Below are 11,417 nucleotides of genomic sequence, written 5' to 3'. Positions count from 1 at the left end.
GAGGTCTCACCAAGTTGCCCAGGCGGGTCTCGAACCTGCGGGCTCAGGCAATCCACTCACCTCAGCCTCCCAAAGTGCTGGGATTATAGGCTGAGCCACCGAGCCCGGCTGAGACTCCAATTTAAAAAACAAAAATTACTAGTATGAGAGGTACAGAGAAAATACCACAGAGCTGTATACATGACTGGAGATTGACACCTCATGCTAGGATTTCATGAGCGAAACAACTGCTGCAGCTTGCCTGGGTGGTTTTATCAGGAGCCTTGTGCCTGGCTGGGTCTTCAATTCCACACACTGCCCTACAGACTGACATAGTGTCAGACTGAAGTAATCCATGTGCCAGCACCAAAATGAAGAATAAAGATGAACTCAAGATGAGTCTGCCAACTCTGAACCCATCCTCTACCTCATCCCTTCTGGGATTGGGTAGTTTCTCCTTTGGACCCTCAAACTAGAAAAGGCTGATGATGGCCCCTCCCAGAGTCATGGTGATCCTGACCCATCCTTCTAGGGATGGCTCCACTGATTGCTTCTAGAGAACCTCAGGGGTGGGAGAAGGAGCTTCATTTAGTGGCTCAAAGGTGAGTTTCACCAACCACCCCCAAAAGGAGTCAAGGCAATTTTGGGGTACCAACCTCCATGGAGTCAGGGTAGAGAGCATTATCTCTATCAGTCTCTATAATGGTAGGGATCACTATTTAGAATGATTCTGTGAGGATCTGTAGAGTAATATGTGAAAATATTACTGTATAGACATTGACATGGAAATTCAGAAATTTTACTTGCTTTCTTCCTTATTCTAGGCTCTGTTACAACTACTTGAGGTTTTATGGCTAACAAGGAGATACTGAATAATAACATCAAATGCCTGTATGGCTAGTGCATTAACTTCCTATGACTACGGTACCAAATTACCACAAATGTAGGTGACCTTTAATAATAGAAAAATATTCTCTCATAGTTCTGAATGCCAGAAGTACAAAATCAACATGTCATCAGGGCCACACTCCCTCTGGAGGCTCTGGGAGAGAATCCATTTCTTGCCACTTCTAGCTTCTGAGTGTCTTTTGGCATTCCTAGGTTTTCCTTGGCTTGTGACTGCATCACTCTCATCTCTGCCTCCATGTTCATATTCTCTTCTGTCTTCATATCTTCTGTATCTTATAGGGACACGTGTGACTAGATTTAGGGCCTAACCAGATAAACAAAAGTAATCGCCCCACCTCGAAATCCTTTACAGAATCATATCTGCAGAAACCCTTTTGCCAAATAAGAAACATTCACAGATTCCAGGGTGTTTTAGTCAAGGTTCTCCAGAAAAACAGAACCAACAGGCTGTGAATGGAGAGAGAGAGAGAAAGAGAGAGAGAGAGAGAGAGAGAGAGAGAGAGACAGAGACAGAGATTTTAAGGAATTGACGTATATAATAGCTAAGAATTAGAGAAACAAAAATCTGAGAAAGTAGGCTGGGGGCAGAGAGGCTGGAGACACCAGGTCTTCGAGAAGAGTTGCAGTTTGAGTCTAAAAGCAGTCTGCTGGCAGAATCGCTTCTTGCTCGGGGTTGGTCAGTTTTTGTGCTATTAAGACCGTCAACTGATTGAATGAGACCCGCCCCCATTAAAGGAGAACAATCTGCTTTACTCAAATTCACCACTTTAAATGTTAAATCTCATCCAAAAAAACACCTTTACAGAAACATCCATAACAATGTTTGACCAACTATCTGGGCACTGTGGCCCTGCCAAATTGACACATAAAGTTAACCTTCACATGGGGATTAGATGTGTACATATTTTGGGGCGCTATTATCAACTTACCAAAGTAAGATAATAAATTGTAGGCACTGTTCTAAGCATTTACATATATTAACTCATTTAATATTTACAACACAAATTTGGGGAAAGAATCACTTTTACTAACATCCCTATTTTACAAATGAGGAAGCTGAAACTGAGAAGATAAGGGATTTGACTAAAGTCATACAGTTTATAAGTAGTGGAACCAGGATTTGAATCAAGCAGACAGGCTTAATCCAATTAAGTCTGGAAGAAATGGTCACATTTCTGGTGAGCTTCCATATTTATTGGCCCATGGATCTTTAAATTACATTCAACATTTGATATTCCTACCTGGTTATTTCTCACTTGCTAATTCATAATATGAGAGTGATCGCTGCTGTACGGGTGGGATCGTTTCTGCAGTTTCTTTCTCCTCTGCTTTCTCTTCCTCCTATTGCAGTGATTATCCTGCACCCTTTTTTGACTTTGTGCAGCTACCTAAGATAGTGATCTCTGTCTTCATTTGACATTTGATAAACAGTCACTGGGTGCCTATCTCATGCCAGACCTGATCCAGGCTGGGTGCAGGGGAAGAACTCCAAGCTCTAGTTCAGTGTTTACAGCTTCCTGCCATCCCGTATGTTCTATCATTATCTTCCCCTGAGCAGATGCTGGAAATTGGCTCAGAGTTGCTAAAAGGAAGCCTGTCCTCTGACTTGGTTCCAGGGGTTGCCTGCAGGTGTAGGTGAGACACTTTGAATATATATTGATCTTGAGAGAAGATAGTAAGTATGTTAAAGCAGATATAATCATTCAGGGTTTTCCTGATCTCAAAGCCTGGCTACAGCCAAGAAATCCAGCACATCACAAGGATGAGCCAGATGTAAATAAAGACCCAGGGAAGGCTTAAGCAGTTTTATATCATTTCTTTCTCTCAGGCTCTCACCAGAGCAAAGAGAATCTCCAGATTCTTAAGCTGAAATGTTATAAAGCCAAAGAGTTTTCATGCCAGTTTTCCTTTTCCTAAACATTTCACATTGCTATTTCAAAAGACCTAGATTTTAATGACTAAGTATTTTGTGTTTTCTATTATGATTAAAGTTTAACAATAATCCTTTTTTATTTCAATAGGACTTCAGTTTCCTAAATATATTCACAAGTGTGAGCTGCTTCAGCTCCTAACAACCTGCCGGATAGGTAGGCCAGGACTGTTGCCTCCTTGTATAGATGAAAAAGTGCAGATCCTGAGATACACATGTGGTAAGTTGGGCCTTTTTTCCTTTTGTTTTTAGATGTCCATGTGTAAAATGAGCACGGTGTTTACACTAGGAAATAGAAGTCAGCATCCCACCTTCCTCTGAACAGCAATAGCAAGCATCTCTATTTTAGAAAGGTAAAAAATCCTGTGGTCTCTCAGAATAGCTCCACAATCAAAACTATTTTCAAGCTAGTTAAGTTTTAACAGTTCCTTGAATAAAGTTATTGAAAATGACCTAATAAGTTGTATGTAAAAATTTAAGTTCTCTACCTAATTTTAGTCCATTACAATCTATTGTAGTACAGTAGTGGAAGCCTGGGCAACAGATTGAGACTTCGTCTCTACAAAAAATCAAAAAATAAGCCAGGCATGATATTGCACACCTGTAGTCTCAGTTACTCGGGAGGCTGAGGTAGGAGAATTGCCTAAGCCCAGGAGGTCGAGGCTGTGGTGAGCTGTGATCATGCAACTGCACTCAAACTTGGGGAACAGAGTGAGACCCTGACTCGATATACAGTATATTAAAGGAAACTTATATTAAGGGTTTTTTTTCACTGCACTTATGTAGTACAGGCTGATGGCAGAAACAAAGCTCCTTGGATAAAACTGCTCCAAGCTGACCTGATTTACTGGTCCATTTTAAAGTCATAGTTACACATGAATATAAAATATGACCTTTTTGCCTAAGAAAGTGTGAATATATATTCAAATGCAGTGTTTAAATGTAGCATTTTACTGTATTTCATTATCCTAGTCTACTATTATTTTATTTTATTTACGTGAATACATTTACTATTATTTTACTAATATTAAAAGTTTTCTAAATCAAGTTTTACCAGAGCTTTTAGAGCAGATTTCACAATGTATGTGAGTATATCCACATATAACCCCCCCATGGGAATATGTACATATATTGTAAGCAGTCAAAAGCATGCCTGTGGTGTCCAACCACTTGTGTATATCAGTCATAAGCTGTGTGACCTTAGAAAAGTTACTTTACCTTTCTAATAATTAGAGATTAAATGAATAATCAGGTCTGTCTCATGGACTTGTTTGAAGAATAAATGATATAGCCTCTGGAAAATGTTAGGTGTAATAGCCTGCCCATAGTTAGCACTCAGTACATATTATCCATGGTTATTATTATTCAAAGGACAATCTCACTTACACAAACTGGCCTAGACAGCAATATAAAGGAGAATATAAAAAAGAATCGGAGAAAAAAAATCAAAAGGCCTAAGTATGAAGTCTGACAATTAAGTAGTACAAACTCATCCTAGAAAAAGTGCTACATATCTCATTGCTAAATATCAGTATGGTCACCTTCAAAGTACTCCCCTTGGGAAGCCGTGCACTGATGCCAGTCCCTAGTTCACCTGTCACTGCAATTTTAGAATTCTTTTTCTGGAATGGCCATCAAGAGTTATTGTCTAATTACCCCTGATGTCCTGAATGTCATCAAAATGTCTTTCTTTCAATATTTTCTTTATCATCGGGTAAAGAAAAAAGGTCATTGAGGACCAGATCAGGTGAGTAGGGAGGGTGTTCCAGTATGGTTATTTGTTTACTGACTAAAAACACCCTCACAGACAGTGCTGTGTGAGCTGATGCGTTGTCGTGATGCAAGAGCTCTTTCGGGACCATTTTTGCACACACTTTTCTTATGGAAAGATAATCAGCTAAGATATTCCTGTTTCTCTGCCAATATCTATTTGGTATGCTATGCTTCTAGTGCAGTCAGCCAATGATTTTGGTGCACAGTTCAATGAATTTTTGCAGTGTTTTTGTCCATTATGTTCATTACTGCTCCTCCAGTGATGCCTTCTCTTCCCTCAGAAAAATGTCTAATCCATTTACACACTGCCATTTTCTTCATGGCATTATTCCCATAAACTTGGATTAACATATCCCTGATTTCACTTCCACTCTTGCCACATTTAACAAGAAATTTAATATTTGTTCATGCTCCAATTCAAGCTCCAACATTCTCACTACAACACACAAAACATGCAGCAACAATAATGAATGCCACTCAGCAAGACACTACCACACATTGACACAAACACAACTGTAAGACGCTGATATACCAAGGTTATGAAACCTTATCAAGTTGTTTGTACAGTGCTGCCACTGTGTACATAAGTACGTGGTGGCAAGTTTGTGAACTTAATTGGCAGGCTGTATTACTTTCCTGCTACTATTATAACAAATTACCATAAATACAATAGCTTAAAACAACATGAATTTATTAGCTAACAGTTCTGGAGGTCAGAAATTAGTTTCCTTTTTTTATTTTATTTTTTGGAATAGGAGTTTCACTGTGTTGCCTAGGCTGGAGTGCAGTGACATGCTCACAGGCCTTGATCTGCTGGGCTCAAGCGATCCTTCCACCTCAGCCTTTCAAGTAGCTGGAACTACAGAAGTGCACTACCACACCCAGGTAATTTTTCTTGATTTGTTGTAGAGATGAGGTCTCCCCAAGTTGCCCGGGCTGGTCTCAAACCTGTGGGCTCAGGCAGTACTCTCACCTTGGCCTCCCAAAGTGCTGGGATTATAGACGTGAGCTACAGCGCTTGGTCTAGAAATGAGTTTCACTGAGCTGACATCAAGGTGTGCAGGCTAGCTAGCATCCTTTCTGGAGGCTATAGGGGAAAATCTGTGCCCTTGCTTTTTCCAGCTTCTACAGTGACTCTTTTATCCATCTTCAAAGCCAGCAATAAATGGATGGTCAGGTCTTATGCTGTATCATCCTGATATTCCTCTTCAGTAGTCAGATATCCCTCCTCCTTTTTCTTATAAGGATTTTTGTGATTACAAGTTTCCACCCAGATACTCAAGGAAGTCTCAAGATTCTTAACTTAATCATGTTTGTAAAGTACCTTTTGCCATGTAAGTTCACATACTCACAGGTTTTGAGGATTAGAATGTGGACATCTTTGTGGAAGACACATTACTCAGACTACCACAGTTTATGCCAAATACATGCCATAATAACCATATGTCAAAGTTCATGGACTCCATTCACTGAAGAGCTCTGATTCAGACCTTTGTTTTATTTTGATGCTATTTCAATAAATTTGTTTCTTTATTTCTTAGTAGCCTAGTGCCAATCAGATATAGCCAATAACTATGTGCCTAGGAAAGGCCTGAAATTTAGGGACCTCTCTTATGCTCACATTCTCCTATCCAGACCTTGATCACATGCCTTTTCCTCCCCAACTCAAGGGAAGGAAATATTGGCCAATGCCCAAGAGAAAAAAAAGAAAAAGCAGTTTCATAAACTCATACCACCATCTGTCACATTCTCTGTTATAATAATTCAGTCAGAAAGGAGGACAGAGTAGAGTCTAAGACACTATCTGTCACATTCTCTGTTACAATAATTCAGTCAGAAAGGAAGACAGAGTAGAGTCTAAGAGGGCAGAAATCACTAACAGGGAATAGAGAGCCAACTAAGATAGGCTTCTGCTTCACAGTTTGCTAAAGATCCATGGAGAAGAAAGCAAGGACCTCTAGAAGTTCTTAGCATTGGGCATCAATGACGTAGTCTGACTTGGTTCACAGAGCCTTCAGTGCTGAGTCAGCCTGTTTCCTGGAAGAGCTCAGAATGACTGCACAGTGTCCCAGGCTAGTTTAGGAGTCCAGTGAATAGACCCACATCCAATGCAAATAGAGCCATTCCTTGGGGCACTGAGAATAATGCAATGTGCAGGAGATACCAAATTTATCCTTTAACAAAGTAAAAGGGGCCAGTTGCGGTGGCTCATGCCTATAATCCCAGCACTATGGGAGGCTGAGGTGAAAGGATTGCCTGAGCCCTTGGGTTCAAGACTAGCCTGAGCAACTAGGCAAGACCTCATCTCCACAATAAGCCAAAAAATTAGCTGGGCGTAGTGATGCATGCCTGTAGTTCCAGCTACTTGGAAGTCTGAGGCGGAAGGATCACCTGAGCCCAGCGGTCAAGGCTGCAGTGGCTATGAGTGTGCCACTGCACTCCAGCCTTGGTGACAGAGTGAGACTCCAACTCAAAAAAAAAAAGAAGAGGAATACTTGGCAATGCTTGTCAAGTGAAGGACAATATTTTTCCTTTTTGCTTCCTACAGCTAATTACTAGCTACCAAAAGCAGAAAGACACTAGAGGACTGAAAATTGCCTTCAAAGCACAGACTGAGTCCAATAATCGAAATATCAAGGTGAGTTTTCTAGCATAACTTTTTCATCATCACAAAACCTTCCTACCACTTCTAGAGATAATACCTCTCTTTCCATTCTTTTGTAATTTGTTTTAGACAGGATTTGGATTGTAAGGTTGCCTTTTCTCTGGATTTGGGGAACAGGAAAACTAAGCTTGAATGCAAAGTTGCCACAAAACACTTAGAGTATCTTGGTAAAGTAAAATAATTGGTGAGAAAAGGAGAAAACCAGGCACTCCTAAAGAAAATAAAAACATTATATTAGATTATGAATTTTATGCTTTGTGTAACCTTTCCAGCATGTTGAAACTTACAGACCATCACTTTCCATCGTTTTTTCTTAGTTTTATTTTATTTTATTTCAATACTTTTGGGGCATACAAAGAGTTTTTTGTCTGAGTGTTAAGTGTACTCACCACCCCCACCTGTGCATATTGTACCCAATAGGTGATTTTTTTGCCCCTCCACCCCTTCCCTCCCTCCCTTTTCCAAGTCTCCAGCATCTATTATATCATTTTCTATTTCTTTGCAGACTCTTATTTTATCTCTCACTTATAAGTGAGAGCATGGAGTGTTTGGCTTTCTGTTCCTGAGTTAGTTTGCTGAGGATGATGTTCTCCAATTCCAGTCAAGTTGCTGCAAAAGACATTATTTCATTCTTTTTGATAGCTGAATAGTATTCCATAGTATATATAAACCACATGTTCATTATCCACTGATGGGTTGGTGGGCATTTAGGTTGATTCCACATCTTTGCAATTGTGAATTGTGCTGCAATGAATATGCAGGTGCCAGTGTCTTTTTTATATAATGATCTCTATTCTTTGGGGTAGATACCTAGTAGTGGGATTGCTGGATCAAATGGTAGATCTACTTTTAGTTGTCTGAGAAATCTTCATATTGCTTTCCTTAGTGGTTGTACTAATTTACACTCCTACTAGCAGTGTATAAGTGTTGTCTTTTCTCCACAACCATACCAACATCTATTTTATTTTTATTTTTTAAAATAATGGTCATTCTGACTGGTGTAAGGTGGTATCTCATCATGATTTTAATTTACATTCCCAGTTTTCATGGTTTTAAACTAACTATGAAAATATATGCCAGGTCTCAAGTCCAGTGTTAGAAAAAATTCAGGTATCTGATTGAAATCACAGAAAGGATTTAATGAAATCTTTGCACCTAAGATGCATCCAGTAGCCTTTGTTTTTTGTTAAACTTTTCTAGTTGGTTTTCATGGAACTTTGAGACTATAAGAATCTGGACCCTTCTCAACCCAGGGATAAATCAGTCCTAAATGAAAGATAAATAAACCTCTTTCAGTCTTGGAACTGCAACTTCTATTGAAATGTCTAGAGACCACACATTTCAATTAGAACAACCCTTTACTGCCAAAATAAGTTGACTAGATGAGATTAATATTGTGATAATACAGATAAGCCACACCCTGGAATCACAAAATTGCTATTTTGCAAAGTGAGAGATTGTAAGGTACAAATGAAATACTACATGTGAAATTATGAAGTAGTCTAAAATACTACACAAATGCACACTGTAAACATTTTGAATGGAATTGTTCATATACCAATGATCAGGTGGTATATGATCAGGTATAATATGGACTTTGGAATCAGTTCTAAACTCAAACCTACCACTTACTAGACACGAAAACCTTAATTACACAAATCAAGTTGTGTAACTTCACTTAATTTCTTCATCTTCATCTTTTATTGGAAAAAAAATAGGAACTTCATGGAACTACTAAAAAATTAAACAAGAAAGGTAGGGCGCAGTGCCCAGCAAGTGGTAGCACCTTCCGTAAATATTGGTTTCATTCACTCGTTGCCTCAGCACAAGGGATGATGGATACTACTGAGGAAGGTATATGTCCTTGAAGTTAGATTTTGTTGCAGGACTACCAAGTTTCTATGTCTGCTTCACAGCAACAGAATAACACACTGACAGTGCAGATGCTGCAGAAAAAGAGTTTAATAATCACAGGGCATGAAGTGAGGAAACAGAGGGAATTTTCAAGACTCAAAACTGTTTTGTTGAGGGATTCTGGGCAAGGGTTTTTAAAGGAATTCATGGGGGGCAAGGAGTTAGAAAATTTGGGATTGTCAATTGGTTGGGGAAAGGGGAATGAAATCATCTGGGTGTGGCAACTGCATTTTTTTCATGAGTCAGCTTCTTACTGGGCCCTTCAGACCAGCTAGCTAGACCATAGTTTTGTTGGTATGTAGAACATAAAGAAGAACCCCAAACAGAAAGATTATCATCCCACAATGTCTTAAATGTTATTTATAAACAGAAAGAATAGAGTCTTGTAACAAGGACCACGTTATCTTGGGATGATAAGCAGCAACGAAAGAAGTGGGCGAATAAGCTAATTGACTTAAAGACTACTGCTGTGAGCCCAATTGAATTTTACATATTTTATCCTTAGTCAATTTTATAAAATTTGAGGAGGGTTATGATTTCAATTCCCCCTGTGCGGGATCTTTTCTCATTTCGAAGGTGTGAGAGCTAGTACGGTGGGAATCAAACAATGACCATTCTACCTTGTTTTTGCTGGCAAGGGGCATAGCCAGGGTGTGAGTCAGGATTAGAGGAATAAAACTGTTTTGCAGCAGCCTGTAAGGGCTTATGAGTGCTCAGTCAGAGATGCAGCATGAAAACATTGGTACCTCTATCTACATTTTTAGTGTAACATTTAATTGAGCAGTGAAATATGAGCTTAATTATAAGTCTTAGTAACAGAATTGCAAGCCAGAATTTTAACAGCCTTATAAAATGGGCTGAAAATCTTGGGATACCCATATGAAAAGTTCAGAAAAACAGTCAGACATAGTATCTGTAGGAGAGACAATCTGTAACCAGGTGAACTGTTAAAAGATCCTTTTGGCTGGGTGCAGTGGCTCACACCTGTAATTACAGCACTTTGGGAGGCTGAGGTGGATGCATTGCTTGAACCCAGGAATTCGAGACCATCCTAGGCAACATAGCAAGACCTCATCTCTACAAAGAATAAAGTAGTCAGGTATGGCGATGTCTGCCTGTAGTCCCAGCTACTCGGGCTGCTGAGAAGGAAGGATCACCTAAGCCCAGGAGGTTGAGGTTGCCGTGAGTAATGATCATTGTGATCATGCCACCGTACTCCAGCCTGGGCAACAGAGTGAGATCCCAACTCAAAAAAATTCTTTTTAGCCAGGTTTTAAAATTGTACCCAAAGGGTGCTGATGTAAGTATAACAGGTGGTATTGATCATTGACGGTCTCCTCCCTGTTTTGCCAAGAAAAAATTAAGTGTAGCCTGGTTGTTACGGACTATCTGGGCAAGAGAGTCTAAAGATTTGTGCTGACTCTTAAGAAGTTTAGCAGTCTTTTGCAATTATTTTTATGCTTGCAAATAAGGTTTTGATCATGTCTCTGTTAGCATTGACTCTATAACTAGGAACAAGGGTGCCCAGAAGGCTCTGTCATTAGGTATCTTGATATTCACCTGGAAGCCCTCTTTTTGGTCTATGGAAAAATGAGTAGAATTTTTCATTATTAGGATGGACTGAGTTATAAAATGTCCCAGTAAGCAGGGGCCCTTGATATTCAGGTTATTGAGATGCCAGTGGCTCATCCTAAAAGAGAAGGGTCTGATCTTCTGCCACAAACAAATATGTACCCAGGGGGCACATAGGTGATGCCCCCAAGGGTGCATTTATTGATGGACTCATTTATGGAGAGCACAGACAAAACGGAATTGAGCCAGACATTTTTATAAGCTCCCCATAATTTATTTGTGTGATATTTCAGCTGTGGATGTTGATGCCGTAGCCGAGAGAGACTCTTAATTTTTTTTTTCTGTGTCTTGGCTGAATTTATCTATCTAGTATCTATGAACTGGGGAAGGCCTATAGGATGGAAAAACTTCTAATTATGATTGGGTAAGACAAACTGAAACATGGGGTAGGGGTTTTCTGGTGTATTATTAATAGGACCCAGAAAGTAGACATGGAAAGAGTCTGGTCTAGATATGTCATAGCATTTGGGACATCCAGAAAGTCAGTGAAAGATATGGCTAACGGAAAATGCTTGTTTTAAATAGTCTGGAGGAGTTACTGACAGAGTTAACCATCTGATAAGTTTGTTCTTGTGGCAATACCCTGAAGCAGTTCAACTGTAGTATTGTCTTGCC

Source organism: Carlito syrichta, unplaced genomic scaffold (genome assembly GCF_000164805.1).
Source record: "Carlito syrichta isolate Samal-C Ts95f unplaced genomic scaffold, Tarsius_syrichta-2.0.1 Scaffold117309, whole genome shotgun sequence".
NCBI lineage: Eukaryota > Metazoa > Chordata > Mammalia > Primates > Tarsiidae > Carlito > Carlito syrichta.
This window is presented reverse-complemented; position numbering follows the sequence as displayed.